The sequence below is a fragment of the Dendrobates tinctorius genome, unplaced genomic scaffold, assembly GCF_039654945.1.
Source record: "Dendrobates tinctorius isolate UK_male_01 unplaced genomic scaffold, ASM3965494v1 ptg000016l, whole genome shotgun sequence".
Classification (NCBI taxonomy): domain Eukaryota; kingdom Metazoa; phylum Chordata; class Amphibia; order Anura; family Dendrobatidae; genus Dendrobates; species Dendrobates tinctorius.
Window position 1 is genome coordinate 42008804 of NW_027361684.1, and position 21103 is coordinate 42029906.

A 21103-nucleotide genomic window follows, 5' to 3' on the forward strand; every position below is an offset into this window, starting at 1 on the left:
CACCCCATCACTCCCCTCTCCCCATCATTGCCTTCACCCCATCACTCCCTTCTCCCCATCATTGCCTTCACCCCATCACTGCCATCTCTCCATCATTGCCTTCACCCCATCACTGCCATCTCTCCATCATTGCCTTCACCCCATCACTGCTGTCTCCCCATCATTGCCTTCACCCCATCACTCCCTTCTCCCCATCATTGCCTTCACCCCATCACTCCCCTCTCCCCATCATTGCCTTCACCCCATCACTCCCTTCTCCCCATCATTGCCTTCACCCCATCACTCCCCTCTCCCCATCATTGCCTTCACCCCATCACTCCCTTCTCCCCATCATTGCCTTCACCCCATCACTGCCATCTCTCCATCATTGCCTTCACCCCATCACTGCCATCTCTCCATCATTGCCTTCACCCCATCACTGCTGTCTCCCCATCATTGCCTTCACCCCATCACTCCCTTCTCCCCATCATTGCCTTCACCCCATCACTCCCCTCTCCCCATCATTGCCTTCACCCCATCACTCCCCTCTCCCCATCATTGCCTTCACCCCATCACTCCCTTCTCCCCATCATTGCCTTCACCCCATCACTCCCCTCTCCCCATCATTGCCTTCACCCCATCACTCCCTTCTCCCCATCATTGCCTTCACCCCATCACTCCCCTCTCCCCATCACTCCCTTCTCCCCATCATTGCCTTCACCCCATCACTCCCCTCTCCCCATCATTGCCTTCACCCCATCACTCCCTTCTCCCCATCATTGCCTTCACCCCATCACTGCCATCTCTCCATCATTGCCTTCACCCCATCAGTGCCTTCTCTCCATCATTGCCTTCACCCCATCACTGCTGTCTCCCCATCATTGCCTTCACCCCATCACTCCCTTCTCCCCATCATTGCCTTCACCCCATCACTCCCCTCTCCCCATCATTGCCTTCACCCCATCACTCCCCTCTCCCCATCATTGCCTTCACCCCATCACTCCCTTCTCCCCATCATTGCCTTCACCCCATCACTCCCCTCTCCCCATCATTGCCTTCACCCCATCACTCCCTTCTCCCCATCATTGCCTTCACCCCATCACTGCCATCTCTCCATCATTGCCTTCACCCCATCACTGCCATCTCTCCATCATTGCCTTCACCCCATCACTGCTGTCTCCCCATCATTGCCTTCACCCCATCACTCCCTTCTCCCCATCATTGCCTTCACCCCATCACTCCCCTCTCCCCATCATTGCCTTCACCCCATCACTCCCCTCTCCCCATCATTGCCTTCACCCCATCACTCCCTTCTCCCCATCATTGCCTTCACCCCATCACTCCCCTCTCCCCATCATTGCCTTCACCCCATCACTCCCTTCTCCCCATCATTGCCTTCACCCCATCAATGCCATCTCTCCATCATTGCCTTCACCCCATCACTGCCATCTCTCCATCATTGCCTTCACCCCATCACTGCTGTCTCCCCATCATTGCCTTCACCCCATCACTCCCTTCTCCCCATCATTGCCTTCACCCCATCACTCCCCTCTCCCCATCATTGCCTTCACCCCATCACTCCCCTCTCCCCATCATTGCCTTCACCCCATCACTCCCCTCTCCCCATCATTGCCTTCACCCCATCACTCCCTTCTCCCCATCATTGCCTTCACCCCATCACTGCCATCTCTCCATCATTGCCTTCACCCCATCACTGCCATCTCTCCATCATTGCCTTCACCCCATCACTGCTGTCTCCCCATCATTGCCTTCACCCCATCACTCCCTTCTCCCCATCATTGCCTTCACCCCATCACTCCCCTCTCCCCATCATTGCCTTCACCCCATCACTCCCCTCTCCCCATCATTGCCTTCACCCCATCACTCCCTTCTCCCCATCATTGCCTTCACCCCATCACTCCCCTCTCCCCATCATTGCCTTCACCCCATCACTCCCTTCTCCCCATCATTGCCTTCACCCCATCAATGCCATCTCTCCATCATTGCCTTCACCCCATCACTGCCATCTCTCCATCATTGCCTTCACCCCATCACTGCTGTCTCCCCATCATTGCCTTCACCCCATCACTCCCTTCTCCCCATCATTGCCTTCACCCCATCACTCCCCTCTCCCCATCATTGCCTTCACCCCATCACTCCCCTCTCCCCATCATTGCCTTCACACCATCACTCCCTTCTCCCCATCATTGCCTTCACCCCATCACTCCCCTCTCCCCATCATTGCCTTCACCCCATCACTCCCTTCTCCCCATCATTGCCTTCACCCCATCACTGCCATCTCTCCATCATTGCCTTCACCCCATCACTGCCATCTCCCCATCATTGCCTTCACCCCATCACTCCCCTCTCCCCATCATTGCCTTCACCCCATCACTCCCTTCTCCCCATCATTGCCTTCACCCCATCACTCCCCTCTCCCCATCATTGCCTTCACCCCATCACTCCCTTCTCCCCATCATTGCCTTCACCCCATCACTCCCCTCTCCCCATCATTGCCTTCACCCCATCACTCCCTTCTCCCCATCATTGCCTTCACCCCATCACTGCCATCTCTCCATCATTGCCTTCACCCCATCACTGCCGTCTCTCCATCACTCCCCTCATGGCCTTCTCATCATGTCCCCATCTCCTCCAGGGCCAGGCTACACAAACACAGACCAACACACACACACACACACACAGACATACATACACACACATTATACATACACACACCACCTCTCTCCTCTCACCTGCCCGCCGCCCGCGCTTCCTCGCTCTGACACAGCAGCGGCCGCGCTCTCCTCTCTGTGTCAGTCAGAGACAGGAAGCGCGGGCGGCGGGCAGGAAGCTGGACGCAGTGGACGGGTCCTTGCAGCTCCGCTCCTGCTATTCCCTCTTGCAGGCAGCGGATCTGCTTGGATCGCTCCCTGGCCGCCGCTAAGAACTGCTGCGCGCCGCCCCAGCCCCCGCTACGCCACTGACCGCCCCTGGCTCCCCTTGTGTCCGCGGACCGGCAAGGGCACTGCAGCGGCCCGGTGCTGGGCCGCGGACCGGCGGTTGGGGACCCCTGCTCTACACTATAACATCCCTTCAATATTTATAGACAGCTATAAAGTCTCCTCTTAATCTTCTATTTTTCAAGCTAAACATTTCCAGATCCTTCAAACATTCCTTGTAGGACATAGTTTACATTCCACTCACCATCCTGGTAGCTTATCTCTGAACTTGCTCCAGTTATTCGATCTCTTTTTTTTAAATGTGGTGCCCAGAACTGGACACAGTACTCCAGATGAGGTCTGGCCAAGGAGGAGTAGAGGGGGATAATTACTTCACGAGATCTAAACTCTAATCTTCTCTTAATTGATTCAAAAAACAAACCACAAAGAAACAGCCATACCAACACCAATATTATGGGCATCATTAAAAGGCTGTAAGCCGGACATTGTGCATCACACATACAGTACAGACCAAAATTATGGGAGAATAACAAAGGTATTTGTTTGTGATTTATAAAAAAAAGTAATTCTATATACGGTACAGACCAAAAGTTTGGACACACCTCATTCAAATAGTTTTCTTTATTTTCATGACTATGAAAATAGTAGATTCACTCTGAAGGCATCAAAATTATGAATTAACACATGTGGAATTATATAATTTACAAAAAAGTGTGAAACAACTGAAAATATGTCTTATATTCTAGGTTCTTCAAAGAAGCCACCTTTTGCTTTGATTACTGCTTTGCACACTCTTGGCATTCTCTTGATGAGCTTCAAGAGGTAGTCACCGGAAATGGTTTTTACTTCACAGGTGTGCCCTGTCAGGTTTAATAAGTGGGATTTCTTGCCTTATAAATGGGGTTGGGACCATCAGTTGGGTTGTGCAGAAGTCTGGTGGATACACAGCTGATAGTCCTACTGAATAGACTGTTAGCTGCTTTTTTCTTGCCATAATACAAATTCTAAGTTAAGAAAAACGAGTGGCCATCATTACTTTAAGAAATGAAGGTCAGTCAGTCCGAAAAATTGGGAAAACTTTGAAAGTGTCCCCAAGTGCAGAGGCAAAAACCATCAAGCGCTACAAAGAAACTGGCTCACATGAGGACCGCCCCAGGAAAGGAAGACCAAGAGTCACCTCTGCTGCGGAGGATAAGTTCATCCGAGTCACCAGCCTCAGAAATCGCAGGTTAACAGCAGCTCAGATTAGAGACCAGGTCAATGCCACACAGAGTGCAAGCAGCAGACACATCTCTACAACTGTTAAGAGGAGACTTTGTGCAGCAGGCCTTCATGGTAAAATAGAGTGAATCTACAAATTTCATAGTCATGAAAATAAAGAAAACTCTTTGAATGAGAAGGTGTGTCCAAACTTTTGGTCTGTACCGTATATAGAATTATTTTTTTTATAAATCACAAACAAATACCTTTGTTATTCTCCCATAATTTTGACAGAGGCTGTGTGACGAGGGCTGCATTCATCCTTTCACCCACAGTTTCCTTTCCTAGCTAACAACTAAACTCAAACAACTTTCCACCCAATGTGAGAGAAAGTAAGTCTCCAGCCAGAGATAGACATTGGTAGAGCTCTAGGGGTGAGGTAACGCACCTGCAAATTACGTTGATTATTTACATAGAAACCTATTTGCAATAATAACTCTCTTAGAATAATCTAGGCCAGATGACTTTCACATTTTACATGGCTGGCAGCTCTCCTTAATTTCCATTGACATTTCAAGGTTGCAACGATTTATTTTTCCTGAAATTGCTTTCCCTGTTTTGAACTAAATAGTTCTCTGACAGACGCTCTCATTCGGTATATTAATATATAGAAAATGTCTATGTATTTTCAAGTTTAACACCGCTACTATAGTTATAATAATGGCCTGTGATTGTATTAGACACATCTGTAATAGAAAATGTCTATAAAATAAGACATAGTAACATCCTCTGGCTGGGATGATGTAATGCAACATTATATTAGTAAAGTCTAATCAGGCATTAAAGGATTGTCCAGTCTTCTGTACAAGTCTGCAGTCACTCTATGAATTCAGACCTCTGACTCCTGACAGTACGCAGTGCACACGCTGTCAGGATTCACCGATATTTGCCGGTGAGAGCGTCTAGCCACGTGACTTCAAGCATGCGATTTGCATACCATCAGCCACATTCTGACTAGATGTGCCTGGCTTCTCTCAATATGGGTGAATTTATCAAGGCCGAGCACGTATAGTTGGAATGTGGCCAGAAGTATGTAAATCGCTTACTGGCAGTACCAGCGAATCCTGACAGCGTGTGCACTGCACGCTCTCAGAAATCAGAAGTCTACACTTACATAGAGGGACTGCAGTCTTTAGTCAGAAGACTGAATAACCCCTTAAAGGCAAACTTTTTGCAATTACATTTATGGAGGAGTCCTTCACAGTCTGTAATGATATTGAAGTAGATTTGACAACATTTTGAAGGCTAGGGGATAACTTTCTGGTTGCTCGAAGTTCAACCAGTGGAACTCCCAAAAATCCCAACAATGAGACTCTATAGAGCCCTGTCTTGAATGAAGTAGAGGTGTTGAAGCCCATCCTCTGCTCCACTCATTGCCTATGAGACTGACAGAAATAGCTAAGCTATGTACTCTGTTTCTTCCAACAGTCCCATAGACAATTAATGGAGCTGAGATCAAGTATGCACACGTCCACTCTCTTAAAGGTTGGGCTCCATTGCTGGTATCCAACCTCTAGGTACCCCAATGATCCCCACACTGAGACTCTGCAAATCTCCATCTTTAATGGAATAGAGGTGTTTATGCTCTACTCCATTCATTGTCTATGGGACTGCCAGATAAAGCCGAATACAGCGCTCTGCTATTTCTGATAGTAGCATGGACAATTAATGGAGCAAAAGTCCCAGAAAATTGGAGAAAGGGACAACATTTGCCCACCTTCAAAAAAGGAAAGAAGATGGAGCCAGGAAATTACAGGCCAGTGAGCCTTACTTCGATACCAGGAAAAGTCTTTGATCAAATTATTAAAAGGAATGTAGGTACGATAAGTACTTGGAAAGGAATACAGTAATTAACCAGAGCCAGAATGGGTTTGTAGCAAACTAGTCATCAAAGACTAATCTAATTTAGACTAATAAATAACATTTTTATAAATGATCTAGATAAGGGAACTGAAGGTAAACTATTCAAATTTTCAGATGATGCAAAGCTAGGAGGGATAGCTAACAGAGAAGAGAGAAACAACAACCTAAAGGACATAAATTCAAAACACAAACCAGAAAGAAACAGCCTTACCAACACTAAAGCCCCCGTTACACATAGCGATATCGCTAGCAATATCGCTGTAACGTCACCGATTTTGTGACGCAGCAGCGATATTGCTAGCGATATCGCTACATGTGATACTTACCTCCAACCGGCTCCCCCGCTGCTCATCGCTGGTCGCGCGAGAACGTCCTGGACCATTTCTCGTCGGGCGCTTCCTGTGGTGCCGACGAGCGACACGTGGACGCGGGCAGGAGGACGTCAGGATCGCCGCGTCTGACAGGTAAGTAACGACCCCCGACCCCTGCTATGTCGCTGGTGAGATCTGCCTGTGTGGCAGCTCACTAGCGACCACTTAGCGATGCACCAGTGATCCATATCGTTGTCGGGATCGCTGGTGCATCGCTAAGTGTAACGGTATCCTAAGTCAAATCACAAATGCACAAGCATGATGCAGCAGACCCCCATTATCAAGGCGGGGCAGCAGAGGTGCAAGTTACTGATGAAAGCAGCCACTCACAAACCTACCAATTTATGGAGGGGGTGGCTGCTTAGTAAAAAAAATGCACACAAATAAGGCATGAATAGAATGCCAGTCACACAGGTACAGTACCGACCAAAAGTTTGGACACACCTTCTCATTCAAAGAGTTTTCTTTATTTTCATGACTATGAAAATTGTAGATTCACTCTGAAGGCATCAAAACTATGAATTAACACATGTGGAATTATATAATTAACAAAAAAGTGTGAAACAACTGAAAATATGTCTTATATTCTAGGTTCTTCAAAGTAGCCACCTTTTGCTTTGATTACTGCTTTGCACACTCTTGGCATTCTCTTGATGAGCTTAAAGAGGTAGTCACCGGAAATGGTCTTCCAACTGTCTTCAAGGAGTTCCCAGAGATGCATAACACTTGTTGGCCCTTTTGCCTTCACTCTGCGGTCCAGCTCACCCCAAACCATCTCGATTGGGTTCAGGTCTGGTGACTGTGGAGACCAGGTCATCTGGCGTAGCACCCCATCACTGTCCATCTTGGTCAAATAGCCCTTACACAGCCTGGAGGTGTGTTTGGGGGTCATTGTCCTGTTGAAAAATAAATGATGGTCCAACTAAACGCAAACCGGATGGAATAGCATGCCACTGCAAGATGCTGTGGTAGCCATGCTGGTTCAGTATGCCTTCAATTTTGAAGAAGTCCCAACAGTGTCACCAGCAAAGCACCCCCGCACCCCCACACCTCCTCCTCCATGCTTCACGGTGGGAACCAGGCATGTAGAGTCCATCCGTTCACCTTTTCTGCGTCGCACAAAGACACGGTGGTTGGAACCAAAGATCTCAAATTTGGACTCATCAGACCAAAGCACAGATTTCCACTGGTCTAATGTCCATTCCTTGTGTTCTTTAGCCCAAACAAGTCTCTTCTGCTTGTTGCCTGTCCTTAGCAGTGGTTTCCTAGCAGCTATTTTGCCATGAAGGCCTGCTGCCAGTGGCGGATTAAGTGGACTATGGGCCCGGGGCTGTTCATAAAACCTGGGCCCCTGTACCCCCCTTCCCACCTGAGCGCTGCGGTCCCCGTGCGGGAATTGACAGCCGTACGGACCGCAGCACTTGGTTTGCTGCGGGTCCATACGGAAAACCCGCCACCATTCCACCACGTGTGGACATGGCCTAAAAAGACGTTGCACATAAGCTGTAGGCCTACGGCCAATACGCACAAAATCGCCCAACGTGATCCTGGCCATGGGGGATCCACTTTAATGTCCCCACTTTAATTTGAAGTCCCCTTACTTCATCCATTGCAGTCCCCTATCACCCACTCACTTCATCTGCAGTGCCGCTTCATCATTTGCAGCCCCTTATCCCCCCTTCCATTTTATCATGTGCAGTCCCCTTCCCCCCCAACTTCATGTGCAGCCCCACTCCCCCATCATCATGTGCAGTTAATTTTACCCCCACATCATGTGCAGTCCCCCTTACCCCCAATTCATCATGTGCAGTCCCCCTTACCCCCAATTCATCATGTGCAGTCCCCCTTACCCCCAATTCATCATGTGCAGTCCCTCTTACCCCCAATTCATCATGTTCAGTCCCACTTACCCCTTAATTCATCATGTGCAGTTCCCCTTACCCCCAATTCATCATGTGCAGTCCCACTTACCCCTTAATTCATCATGTGCAGTCCCACTTACCCCTTAATTCATCATGTGCAGTCCCACTTACCCCTTAATTCATCATGTGCAGTCCCCCTTACCCCTTAATTCATCATGTGCAGTCCCCCTTATCCCCCACTTCATCATGTGCAGCCCCACTTATCCCCCACTTCATCATGTGCAGCCCCACTTATCCCCCACTTCATCATGTGCAGCCCCACTCACCCCCCCTTCATCATGTGCAGCCCCACTCACCCCCCTTCATCATGTGAAGCCCCCACTCATCCCCCTTCATCCTGTGAAGCCCCCACTCATCCCCCCTTCATCCTGTGAAGCCCCCACTCACCCCCTTTCATCATATACAGCCCCCAGTCACCCCCCTTCATCCTGTGAAGCCCCCACTCACCCCCTTTCATCATATACAGCCCCCACTCACCCCCCTTCATCATGTGAAGCCCCCACTCATCCCCCCTTCATCCTGTGAAGCCCCCACTCTCCCCCTTTCATCATATACAGCCCCCAGTCACCCCCCTTCATCATATACAGCCCCCAGTCACCCCCCCTTCATCATATACAGCCCCCAGTCACCCCCCTTCATCATATACAGCCCCCAGTCACCCCCCTTCATCATATACAGCCCCCAGTCACCCCCCCTTCATCATATACAGCCCCCAGTCACCCCCCCTTCATCATATACAGCCCCCAGTCACCCCCCTTCATCATATACAGCCCCCAGTCACCCCCCCTTCATCATATACAGACCCCAGTCACCCCCCCTGCATCATATACAGCCCCCAGTCACCCCCCCTTCATCATATACAGCCCCCAGTCACCCCCCTTCATCATATACAGCCCCCAGTCACCCCCCCTTCATCATATACAGCCCCTGGGCCCGGGTGCCACTGCCAGCTGGAGCTGCCGCAGCAGGAGCCGCCGGCACCACCACTCACTGTCTTGGAGTTGGAGCAAGGACTGATGAGCCTCACTCAGCGAGCCGCAGCGCCAGCCACTCACTAGGTGTCAGGACTCAGGTCAGGAGATGTGCGACAGTGCGCCGCCCGTCGCTGATGTCCGGTCACCGCCCGGTCCCTCCATGTCCAGAGAGAGACGCGCAGCACGCTTCACAAGCTCCTGCTTCCTCCTTCCGCCCCGTCCTGTCTCCGCCTCGTCACTTCCTCCCTGCGTCGCACACGTGACAAGAGACAGGGGAGGGGAGCTCTCCACGGTCTCCACCAATCAAACGACACTCCTGGGCTGCTGCTGGACTGCGATTGGCTAATGGCATGCGTCTCCTGCCAGCGCCACTGATTCAGATTCAAGGTCGCATTCCCCAGCAGTCAGACAGTGTGTCACCGTGTGTGGGCCCTTCCGTCACGCCAGGGCCCCGGCACTTGCCCGGGTACGCCGGGTGCTGACGCCGGGCCTGAGCCCGCCCCTGCCCCTGGGCCCCCAAAAAACCTTGGGCCCGGGGCGACCGCCCCATCCGCCCCTATTAAGATCCGCCATTGCCTGCTGCACAAAGTCTCCTCTTAACAGTTGTTGTAGAGATGTGTCTGCTGCTAGAACTCTGTGTGGCATTGACCTGGTCTCTAATCTGAGCTGCTCTTAACCTGCGATTTCTGAGGCTGGTGACTTGGATGAACTTATCCTCCGCAGCAGAGGTGACTCTTGGTCTTCCTTTCCTGGGGCGGTCCTCATGTGAGCCAGTTTCTTTGTAGCGCTTGATGGTTTTTGCCACTGCACTTGGGGACACTTTCAAAGTTTTCCCAATTTTTCGGACTGACTGACCTTCATTTCTTAAAGTAATGATGGCCACTCGTTTTTCTTTACTTAGAATTTGTATTATGGCAAGAAAAAAGCAGCTAACAGTCTATTCAGTAGGACTATCAGCTGTGTATCCACCAGACTTCTGCACAACACAACTGATAGTCCCAACCCCATTAATAAGGCAAGAAATCCCACTTATTAAACCTGACAGGGCACACCTGTGAAGTGAAAAACATTTCCTGTGACTACCTCTTGAAGCTCATCAAGAGAATGCTAAGAGTGTGCAAAGCAGTAATCAAAGCAAAAGGTGGCTACTTTGAAGAACCTAGAATATAAGACATATTTTCAGTTGTTTCACACTTTTTTGTGAATTATATAATTCCACATGTGTTAATTCATAGTTTTGATGCCTTCAGAGTGAATCTACAATTTTCATAGTCATGAAAATAAAGAAAACTCTTTGAATGAGAAGGTGTGTCCAAACTTTTGGTCTGTACTGTAGGTATATACAATGCTCAGAATAAATGAGTACACCCCCTGTGAAAACTAGGATTTTAATCACTCACTGAACACAAGAACAATTTCCAAACTCTGACAAGACTAAGCTTTGTAGAACATTTTTAACCCATAACATGAAAGTAAAGATAATAATATAACTTTGACTACAAAATCTTCAGTTTTCGGGTTCGTTCGTTCACACAAGTGTATAACTGGGACGAGCGCAATCAGATAAAAAAAGGTATTGCGCCAGGACCAATGTTTTTCAGTGAGGCAGTGCACAGCATGCTGCAATTGCACTCCAAAATTGGATGGGTGCGAGAAACAAATCGGATGCCATACAGACCATCAGAGCGGCATCCGGTTTTTATGGATACATTGCAGTTCTGTGATATTGGAATCTGCAAAGTGTCCTGTAAGTGATTATTAGCTGCTTAGTAAACAGATTGCATACAGATGACATGCAAGAAAAAAAATTGTAACACTTTTCTGGATGAAAATTAGACCAATTTTTTTATACGCTCATGTGACATCAACCTTAGTCAAATTAGTTGCTGCAAAAAAGAATACACCCCACATCAAGAACTACTACATCTACGCGTAGTATTTGTATAATTTTTAAGAACCGCACCAGGTCTTCTACATTGAATGAAAAAGTTGGCCCAATATGGCAATATGTATCTTTTTTCATTCTTCAAGAATGACAGCTTTTAGAGCCTTGATGCTAGATGAAGAGTGATGCTCTTCAGAATTCTCCCAAGTGTTCGGTTGAGTTCAGATCAGGAGAAATACTTGACCATTGAATCACATTCATCCTTCATCTTCATCATCTTCTTCAGAAACGCAATAGAAGTGTGTTTTGGATTATTTTCATGCTGCAAAAGTGTACGTCTACCAAGGGGACGGAGTGATGGAAACAACTTCTTTTTCAATATACAGCTGCACATCTGTGAATTCATGATACGATCAATGAAATGTAGCTCCTTGACATCAGCAGCATTTATGCAGCCCCACATAAAGACACTGCCACCACCATGATTCATTGTAGGTACCATGCATTTAGAGAAATTAATTTATAAATATGCATGGTGCCTACAAAGAATCATGGTGGTGGTAGTATCCTTATGCGGGGCTACATGAATGCTGCTGGTGTTATAGAACTACATTTCATGGATGGTATTGAAATGATGGCTGGGCGGTAGCCGTGGGTGAGCGTCATGAGTCCGACACCCCAGTATGTTCTTACAGAAAAGATGAGATTTCTGGGTTTGTGTGTATGCTGGCAGTTTTCACGTTCAGACCAGTCCCATTCTACTCCTCACCAGGTCTATTAGTGTTCAAGACAAGGCCACCAGGCATGTTCTTAAAAACAAGGCACGCTGGCCAACACTGGACTCACTTCTTCCTTTACTTTACTTCTCCCACTAATGGGTTTCACCCACTTGCCTGCTGAACTTGATCTCAGTAGCCTCTAAAGTTCCTTCACGATTCTTGCTGCCTTGAGCCTCTCAGCTCCATACTAGTTCTGCTCTTCTCCAGAACTCTGCATGCTCACTGCTCTTCTCCACTTAGGCTATGTGCCCACAATACGGAAAGAGCAGTGTATTATAGCTGCATTCTATTAAAGGTAGCTAAATCCATATGTGTTCACTTAACCATGCAGATTTACAGCACTCAGTACATTCTATTGATGTAATTTCTGTTGCAGAAACTAGAGGTCCTCAAAGATGAGCCACATGTCAGTTTCCGCAGGTGATCTGCAGATGCACAGTCGCATTGTGAACATGGGACTTCTAGAAATCTCATCCACTATGCTGTCACAGCTGGCCACTGCAGTTTTGATGCTGTATAAATACGAAGCATCAAAACCGCATCAATTCCTGAATGTGGGAACGTACCCTTAAACTTCCTGGACTTCCTCTACCTGTCACTAACCCACCATCCCCAGTATGGGCCAGCCTTAAAGTTAACCCTGATATACCGGTAACTGTCTCTGTTTCACAGTTGCTGGACCTATCACCTCCACATATATTACGGTATATTACAGTAAGGAGATGGTAGATATAATTAAACGTGAAATTACCTTTGGAAGAATTACTTGTATTATTAAATAAGAGAATCGCAGCTTATGGAAGCTACCATCTTGGGATTGGCAGCTCAGCATGCTGTATAAAGAGACACACCCCCAGATGCTGGTTGCAAGGCAGCACCTCTGGTCAGCAGCAGTGTAGTAACCCTAAGAGCTCATTTATCAAATGGCACAGTTATAGAAAGATGAAAAGAGTATATTAAGGGGCCTCGTATCTATACAGTTGTGTAAGAAAGTGTTTACTCCTTCCCGATTTCCTATTCTTTTGCATGTTTGTCAAATTTAAATATTTCAGATCACCAAACAAATTTAAATATTAGACAAAGAAAACACAAAATGCAGTTTTTAATTAATTATTAATTATTATTAAGGGGAAAAAAATCCAAACCTACAGGGCCCTGTGTGAAAAAGTGATTGCCCTTCCCTTATAACATAAATTAACTCTGGTTTATCACATCTTTGGGAAGCCGAGTTCAAATTCCCTAGACACACTCCGGCCTAATTACTGCCACACCTGTTCTCAATCAAGAAATCATTTAAATAGGACCTGCCTAACAAAGTGAAGTAGACCAAAAGATCCTCAAAAGCTAGACATCATTCTGCGATCCAAAGAAATTCTGGCACAAATGAGAAACAAAGTAATTGAGATATATCAGTCTGGAAAAGGTAATAAAGCCATTTCTTAAGCTTAAGGTCTCCAGCGAACCATAGTGAGACCCATTATCCATGAATGGCAAAAACATGGATCAGTGCTGAACCTTGTGGATTACAAAAGACCCCACAAAAACATCCAAAGAACTGTAGGCCTCATTTGCCTCAGTTAAGGTTAGTATTCATAACTCCACTATAAGAGAGACTGGGCAAAAATGGCCTGCAAGGAGTTCCAAGATATAAAGCACTGCTGAGCAATAAGAACATAAAGACTCTGGGGCTGACGAGACAAAAGTTGGATTTTTTGGAAGGTCTATGCCCTATTACATCTGGCGTAGAAGTATCACAGCATTTCAGAAAAGGAACATTATAACAACAGTAAAACATGGTGGGTGTAGAGTGATGGTCTGGGGCTGTTTTGTTGCTTAAGGACCTGGAAAACTTGCGTAAATGGAACCATGAATTCTGCTTTCTACCAAAAAATCCTGAAGGAGAATGTATGGTCATCTGTTCATGACCTCAAGCTGAAGTGCACAATGATCAAAAATACACCAGCAAGTCCACCTCTGAATGGCTTAAGAAAAACAAAATGATGCCATGAATATGGTTCCGATTCAGATACCCCTGACCTTTTTTGGGTCGTTAAAATCACCAATAGGAAAATTTATCTGGAAATCTAAACCGGCTAGGTTGTCATATAGGCTTCTTTCTTAACCAGTCTCCTCTGGGGGATTGGGAGTCCCAGATCCCCTTTTATATTATAAAGCAATTCATCTTAGCAGATGGTTAAAGGTGGTGTCTTGTGCTGAAGGTGGGGAGGGAATTAGTGTTGACCTGGCTCTATTGGGCCCGAGGGGTTTACCTTATCTCTGGACTAAAGCTAAACCACCAGTCACTCTTAGGTTAGACGAGATGACTTCAACTACATTACATATCAAAAGATTGGTGTTGGGGGAAGTACCGGAGGACACTTTTCCCTCGACGTTAACGCCGATTGGCTCAGTACCCTATCTAAGAGATCTCAATTTTCAGGATCCATATAATTTATGGTCTACCCTCCCTAGAGAAACATTGAGTAGCTTTTATGGTAATAAAATATTACAGAGAGGGGTTTGGCCACCAAGTGCAACGACTCAACCAACTAATTTTCTTCAGAGCCAGCACATTCGACGTACACTTCTACAATTTAGGAAGAAATTCCCGACCAAATCCAATTGGTCCTGGTTAGATATTATGATTAAACTTCCACCTCCACGGCTAAAAATTCTATCTCGTATCTACTCACATCTTATCTCTCCGAGAGCACATTTTAAACCCTCATTTATTTACTCCTGGGAAATGGAACTTAACACTACGTTCACAGAGGAACAAATATCTAGAATGCTATCTAGTGCTCGGGGATTTTCTAGGTGTGTACTTTTGCAGGAAAATTCTTATAAAATATTGACCAGGTGGCATTTGACTCCTGCAAAGCTCTTTCAGATGGGTCTTGCTGATAATGATGTTTGTTGGAGATGCCTCAACTCTGGAGGACATCACACACATATATTCTGGGACTGTCCTAAACTGAGACATTTTTGGGATGGCGTTGAGCTAGTTCTCAAAAAATTACAACTAATAAAGACTAATCTTAGGGCTACGGAAGTTCTTTCATGCCCGTCAAAAGATTTCTTACCAAAAAAGCATGGTCTACTCCCACTGATGCTAAGTGCTGCAAAACAGCTGATAGCTGTACACTGGAAAGATGTTGCCCCCCCCCACATTGGAGGAGTGGCACGTTAAGATAAATCAGGTTTCTCGTCTGGAACAGCTGTCTAGCTGGGAGATTTTTAATCATAGATCTTATGTGTCGACCTGGGCCCCGTGGACTAAATATCTAGAGGTTAGTCCTCTTGGTGAGAAATCTAATGTCGCTTGAAGTCTTACATGACCTGACGGCCTTTATACTAGGGTAACTGATCTCACAGTTGCATACAGAACAGTCCACCCATGCTATTTCCTTAAATACACCCATCGAATGCTTGTGACCATGCCGACGGCTACTTTTTGTTGTTGTTATTGATACTGTTCATTATTATGTATCCCTCTTTATCCTTTCCTTCCTTCTCTCTTTTTCCTATCCACATTTTCCCTCCATTCTTTCCTTTCCTTTCACCTTGGACCAACTCCTAATCAATACTCCGCCAGCTGTATTTGTGAAATGGTGTTGTGTTTCATGGTGTGGTTTAAATTTGAAAATAAAGAATTAAAAAAAAAAAGAAAAACAAAATGAAGATGTTGGAGTGGCCTAGTCAAAGTCCTGACCTTAATCCGATTGAGATGCTATGGGGTGACCTTAAAAAGGTGGTTCATGCTCGGAAACCCTCCAATGTGACTGAATTACAATTCTGGAAATATGAGTGCGCCAGTATTACTCCAAAGCATTGTAGAAGACTCACTGCCAGTTATTGCAAATGCTTGATTACAGCTGTTGATGCTAAGGGTGGCCCAACCGGTTATTAGTTTTAGGAGGCAATCACTTTTCACACAGGTCCCTGTAGGTTGGATTTCTTTTTCCCTTAATAATAAAGACCTTCATTTAAAACTGCATTTTGTGTTTACTTATGTTATGTTTGTCTAATATTTAAATTTGTTTAAATATTAAAGGGAGGATGGATGGGGTCCCAAGTGTGAAGCATGGTGGGGGAAACATCATACTTTGGGGGTACTTTTCTGCAAAGAGGACAGGATGACTGCACCATATTGAAAGGAGGATGGATTTGGTCATGTATCCGCGAGATTTTGTCCAACAACCTCATTCCCTCAGTAAGAGCATTGAAGATGGGTCATGGGTGAGTCTTCAAGCATGACAATGCCCCGAAACATCCAGCCAGGGCAACTAAGGAGTGGCTCTGTAAGAAGCATTTCAAGATCCTGGAGTGACCTAGCCAGTCTCCAGACTTGAACCCAATAGAAAATCTTTGGAAGAAGCTGAATGTTGCCCAGGGACAGTCCCAAAACCTGAAAGATTTGGAAAAGATCTGTATGGAGGAGTGGGCCAAAATCCCTGCTGCAGTGTGTGCAAACTTGGTGAAGAACGACAGGAAGCTACTGACCTTTGTAATTGCAAAAAAAGGTTTCTGTATCAAATATTATCTCTGTTTTTCTATTAAGTGCTCTCAGTGAGAGAAACAAAATAGGAATCTTGTGGGTATGATAAGATTCCTATTTTGTTTCTCTCACTGAGAGCACTTTATATATTTCTTTCTACTGGCTAACACGGTACCAAGCCACTTTTTTTTGTTTTTCTATTGTATCAAATACTTATTTTATGCAATAAAATTGCAAATTAATTGTGTAAAAATCATACAATATGATTTTCAGATTTTTTTTTTTTTTTAAGATTCTGTCTCTTACAGTTGACGTGTACCTACGATAAAAATTACAGACCTTTCCATTCTTTATAGGTTGGAAAACGTGCAAAATCGGCAGTGTATCAAATACTTATTTTCCTCATATCATACTGTTTGGGCTGCTGTAGTGACTATTATATTATATTATCATGTAAGGAGGAGGTACAGTTTGGAGAGGACAACGTGGTGGGCAGTATTGGAGCATGGTGTGAAGAGGGGTACAGAATGATATGGAGAGGGGGCAGCATGAAATGGGGACACAGTGTGGAGAGAGGTTAGCCTGGTGGGAGACTGTGTGGAGATCTAGAGAGTTTAAGGGAAAACAGTGAATAGGGGACGGCCAGTGTGGCGGTTATATCTAATTATGGCAGACAGGGGGGTGGCTATAGATGAAAATGGCAGACTGTGATGGTTATTAGTTATTACTGGCGGACAGTGTGGAAGCCATATTCCTTAGGAGGTTTATTTAGGGCATAGCATGGATAGAATTTTTTATGCAGAGAGCATTATAGTGACATTCTTATTTTTAAGAGCACTATGTCATTATGTGCTGAAGACTGGGAAAGAGGGAATCTGGAGAGAAGAGCTGTGGATGTGAAAAGTCATCATGGCGTCAGGACAAGATGGAGATGAAAAGAAAGAAATTACTCAATCTGAGGAGATGTCACCTATAAAGTACCTGCATGTAAATGTTTAATTTTTGATATTGACTACATTTCTTCAGTGTTGTAGTTCCTGTATAGTCCATAGTCTGATAACAACAACTCGCAGCAGCATCTCCTTACCATTGTTAAGGACACATTGGGAGTTGTAGGTTCTTGAGAAATAAATGTATATGGGCCTGACTTTATGTTACAATTGATTGCACTAAGCTTGGTTATGTATTCATGTAGTGATGGCTGTTCTGGTGATGTATACATGTACTGGTGTTGTATTTATTTACCGACGGTGGTTGTTTTGATGTGTTCATGTACTGATTGAGGTTCTGGTGATGCATTAATGTACTGATGGTAAATCTGGTGAGATATTCATGTAGAGATAGTGGTTATGGTGACATATACAGTGGGGAAAAAAAGTATTTAGTCAGTCAGCAATAGTGCAAGTTCCACCACTTAAAAAGATGAGAGGCGTCTGTAATTTACATCATAGGTAGACCTCAACTATGGGAGACAAACTGAGAAAAAAAAATCCAGAAAATCACATTGTCTGTTTTTTTTTCATTTTATTTGCATATTATGGTGGAAAATAAGTATTTGGTCAGAAACAAGCAATCAAGATTTCTGGCTCTCACAGACCTGTAACTTCTTCTTTAAGAGTCTCCTCTTTCCTCCACTCATTACCTGTAGTAATGGCACCTGTTTAAACTTGTTATCAGTATAAAAAGACACCTGTGCACACCCTCAAACAGTCTGACTCCAAACTCCACTATGGTGAAGACCAAAGAGCTGTCAAAGGACACCAGAAACAAAATTGTAGCCCTGCACCAGGCTGGGAAGACTGAATCTGCAATAGCCAACCAGCTTGGAGTGAAGAAATCAACTGTGGGAGCAATAATTAGAAAATGGAAGACATACAAGACCACTGATAATCTCCCTCGATCTGGTGCTCCATGCAAAATCCCACCCCGTGGGGTCAGAATGATCACAAGAACGGTGAGCAAAAATCCCAGAACCACGCGGGGGGACCTAGTGAATGAACTGCAGAGAGCTGGGACCAATGTAACAAGGCCTACCATAAGTAACACACTACGCCACCATGGACTCAGATCCTGCAGTGCCAGACGTGTCCCACTGCTTAAGCCTGTACATGTCCGGGCCCGTCTGAAGTTTGCTAGAGAGCATTTGGATGATCCAGAGGAGTTTTGGGAGAATGTCCTATGGTCTGATGAAACCAAACTGGAACTGTTTGGTAGAAACACAACTTGTCGTGTTTGGAGGAAAAAGAATACTGAGTTGTATCCATCAAACACCATACCTACTGTAAAGCATGGTGGTGGAAACATCATGCTTTGGGGCTGTTTCTCTGCAAAGGGGCCAGGACGACTGATCCGGGTACATGAAAGAATGAATGGGGCCATGTATCGTGAGATTTTGAGTGCAAACCTCCTTCCATCAGCAAGGGCATTGATGATGAAACGTGGCTGGGTCTTTCAACATGACAATGATCCAAAGCACACCGCCAGGGCAACGAAGGAGTGGCTTCGTAAGAAGCATTTCAAGGTCCTGGAGTGGCCTAGCCAGTCTCCAGATCTCAACCCTATAGAAAACCTTTGGAGGGAGTTGAAAGTCCGTGTTGCCAAGCGAAAAGCCAAAAACATCACTGCTCTAGAGGAGATCTGCATGGAGGAATGGGCCAACATACCAACAAGTGTGTGGCAACCTTGTGAAGACTTACAGAAAACGTTTGACCTCTGTCATTGCCAACAAAGGATATATCACAAAGTATTGAGATGAAATTTTGTTTCTGACCAAATACTTATTTTCCACCATAATATGCAAATAAAATGAAAAAAAAACAGACACTGTGATTTTCTGGATTTTTTTTTCTCAGTTTGTCTCCCATAGTTGAGGTCTACCTATGATGTAAATTACAGACGCCTCTCATCTTTTTAAGTGGTGGAACTTGCACTATTGCTGACTGACTAAATACTTTTTTTCCCCACTGTACATGTACTGGTGTTGTATTTATTTACTAAAGGTGGCTCTTGTAATGTATTCATGGAATGATTGAGGTTTTGGTAACTCATTTATGTACTGATGGTGGTTCTTTTGATGCTTTCATATACTGATGGTGGTTCTAGTGACCTATTTATTTACTGATTATTGTTCTGGCTATGGTGTTCTATTTATGTACTGATGACAATTTTTGTTTCATATTCATGTACTTATGATGGTTCTGGGGATGAATACAGCACCAGAATCATAATCACTACATGAACACATCACCAGAACAACCATCAGAACAGGAGTACGACAAAAAAAAAAACAATCAGTACATGAATCTGGCCCCAGAACCACCATCAGCACAGGAATAGGGCACCAGAACCACAATCAGCTTTGTTGAGACCTGTATTTGTCGCATGACGGATGTAAAAACCATCATAAGTATCACTTTATGTGTAATGGGGTCTGTTTAGTTTCCATTACGATATCTATTAAATTCTAGACACGTTAACTGAAACCAATTGGCCCCTATTATAGTTAAATTATATTAGTTTCCATATCTGTCCTTGTGTCATAAAATATAGGATGAAAATAACTATTTGTCCTTGGTATTGAGTAAATGGTTTCCAAACACTGAAAGATTATATATCTATCTAACTTTGAAAATCACATTCCCTGTTGAGCCTCTTCCCTAAAGTACATCACATTTTTTTTTAACTTTTGATTATATAAATTTGGCGAAAGATGTAACAATTCTAGTAGAAGTGGATGTTAGAGCTCGTTACCTGACTCATCGGAGGGGAAGGGGAGTGCGTTAGGGCTTTTTTTAAATTTAGTCTCTCACCCATTCCTTTACTTGGGGGTTGAGGGTTCATCATGGGAGGGGACGGGGCGTCATCTGATTCATCTGCCTAGGGCACATAATTATCTTGTTCTGGCCTTGGTGTGCATACACATGCCATAGCTGTTAGCGCTGACCTCTATTTTTACCACTCGCTATTAACATGCAAGCTCAGCTGAGCCTGCATGTTGATCTCGTTAAGTAAACTACATCCACAAATATAAGAATTAAGGGCATGAGTGATGGATTTGCTTGTTCCCCTATAGTCTTGGATGTACAAAGGGGAGGGTCACTCTTGGGTAGGACCACTGCTAATGTACCACTGGCCGACACAGATAAAAAAGGGTCCCTGTGTAGGAACAATATATAGGCCCTTTGCAGTTCAATAGTTTATCATAATGCACAATTCCACCTGCTTTGCAAGTAAAAATGGGCCCCATTATGTCTTGTACCCCTGTGAAGTTGCACAGGTTGCATCAATGGTAAGCTTTGAGAAAGAACACGGTGCTGTGTTCGAAATGCGTAGCGCTGCTACCTCATCCATGTGAACTGTTTTAACATGATTCCTTTTAACAAATACATTTTGGATCAAATAGAAGTTGGAGAACTTTTTTCTTTTTTTGCATCAATGGTATGTCCGTCTTTGTAATGTTCCAAAGCAGTCTTATCTGAAAAACCCATGAAGGACAAGCCACAAGGGCACTTGCCTCAGTGATTCACAGTGACTGAATCCTAATCACCATGTGGAAGTGTGATTATGTACATTTTATAAAGCACACAATGAGCTCATGTTGTACTAGTACAAA

At 45.1% G+C, this 21103-nt stretch overlaps 1 protein-coding gene across 1 annotated transcript in view; it reads right to left on the reverse strand.

Annotated features, from left to right (window-relative positions):
* TRIM50 (tripartite motif containing 50) overlaps positions 1-21103 on the reverse strand; it is a 41092-nt gene that overhangs the window by 15253 nt on the left and 4736 nt on the right. The window lies entirely within an intron of this gene.